At 50.6% G+C, this 1819-nt stretch overlaps 1 protein-coding gene across 1 annotated transcript in view; it reads right to left on the bottom strand.

Annotated features, from left to right (window-relative positions):
• The window catches only part of LOC139272784 (mas-related G-protein coupled receptor member A1-like), a 30731-nt gene extending 29484 nt beyond the window's left edge, over positions 1–1247 (bottom strand). The window contains exon 1 of the mRNA XM_070888896.1: positions 1188–1247. The gene's annotated coding sequence lies outside the window, so the exon portion shown is untranslated. The remainder of the gene's footprint in view (positions 1–1187) is intronic.
• Between the last annotated feature and the right edge of the window lie 572 nt (positions 1248–1819).

Below are 1819 nucleotides of genomic sequence, written 5' to 3'. Positions count from 1 at the left end.
CTTTATCTGCCACTCTCTCTCTCCCTCTCTTGCTCTCTCTATCTCTCTATCTGTCCTTCATCTCTCTCTCTCTCTCTCTCCCCTCCCCATCTCTTTGTCTGTCTCTCTCCATCTCTCTGTCGCTAACTCTCCGTCACAGTCTGTCTGTCTCATCTCTCTCTCTTTGTCTCTCTTTATCTGCCTGTCGCTCTCTCTCTCCCTCACTCTATCTCTTTATCTGTCCCTCTTCCTCTCTCTCTATCGTTCTCCCCTATCTCTCTTTGTCTGTTTCCATCTCTGTCACTCTCTGCCACTGTCTGTCTCTATCTGTCCCTCTCTCTCTTTCTCACTCTCTCTCTCTTTCTCTGTCTCTCTCTCTCTCTCTGTCTCTCTCTCTCTCACTCTCTCTGTCTCACTCTCTCTTTATCTGCCTGTCGCTCTCTCGCTCTCTCTATCTCTTTATCTGTCCCTCTTCCTCTCTCTCTCTCTCTCTGTCTCTCTCTCTCTCTCTCTCTCCCTCTCTGTCTCTCTCTCTCTGTCTGTCTGTCTCTCTCTGTCACTCTCTCACTCTCCCTCACTCACTCCCTGTCTCTCTCACTCTATCTCTCTCTCCCTGACTCTCTCTCACTCTCTCTCTCTCTCCGTCTCACTCTGACTATCTCACTCTCTCCCTGTCACTCTCTCACTCTCTCCTTATATCTCCTCTCTCTATCACTCTCTCTCTCACTCTCTCCCTGTCTCTCTCTCTCTGCCTCTCTCTCTCTCTCTCACTCTCTCCCTGTCTCTCTCTCTCTGTCTCTCTCTCTCTCACTCTCTCTGTCTCACTCTCTCCTTATCTGCCTGTCGCTCTCTCGCTCTCTCTATCTCTTTATCTGTCCCTCTTCCTCTCTCTATCACTCTCTCGCTCACTCTCTCCCTGTCACTCTCTCATTCTCTCCATGTCGCTCTCTCTCTCTCACTCTCTCCCTGTCACTCTGTCATTCTCTCCCTGTCTCTCTCTCACTCTCTCCCTGTCTCTCTCTCTTTCACTCTCTCCCTGTCTGTCTCTCTCGCACTCTCTCCCTGTCTCTCTCTCTCTCTCTGTCTCTCTCTGCAACTTCTCTGACAGCACACATCTGAGCACCTCAACCTGCAGCCTGCTGCCTGTGTGGAGCGGACTGAACAGGCTCCCGTTCAGCCATGCCAGGTTGGAGAAAGCAGGGACCTACCTGGCGATCAGAAGTCTGCGTGCGCGAAGCCTCACAGCTCTGCACTGCACCGGCCTTCCCTGTCCCGGTCTCACTCAGAGTGTCGCCGCTATATTTAGCAATTTCCTCTCTGAAGTCTGTAACATTAACTGTGAAACCGCCAAGCCCTTGCCAGACAGTCACAAAAGAGTCCTGAGCTGGGAACCAGACAGGGGCTTTGGAAATCATCACACATTCACCGCAATGTTACGGTCTTTCACACCAATGGCATTGAGAAAAAAAAACTTCCTTTCTATAGCGCCTTTCACGACCACCGCACGTCTCAAAGTGCTTCACAGCCAATGAAGTACTTTTGGAGTGCAGTCACTGTTGTAATGTGGGAAACGCGGTAACCAATTTGCGCACAGCAAGCTCCCACACACAGCAATGTGATAATGACCCAGATAATCTTTTTTTTTGTTATTTTGATTCAGGGATGAATATAGGCCCCAGGATACTGGGGAGAACTCCCCCGTTCTTCTTCTAAATAGTGCCCCTGGGATCTTTTACGTTCACCTGAGAGAGCAGATAGGACCTCGGTTCAACGCCTCAACTGAAAGAATGCACCTCCGACAGTGCAGTGCTCCCTCAGTACTGCCCCTCCGACAGTGCGG

This window comes from Pristiophorus japonicus, chromosome 9, assembly GCF_044704955.1.
Source record: "Pristiophorus japonicus isolate sPriJap1 chromosome 9, sPriJap1.hap1, whole genome shotgun sequence".
In the NCBI taxonomy this organism is placed as follows: Eukaryota; Metazoa; Chordata; class Chondrichthyes; family Pristiophoridae; genus Pristiophorus; species Pristiophorus japonicus.
The sequence above is the reverse complement of the archived record's forward strand: the minus strand, read 5'-3'. Positions and strand labels throughout refer to the sequence as shown.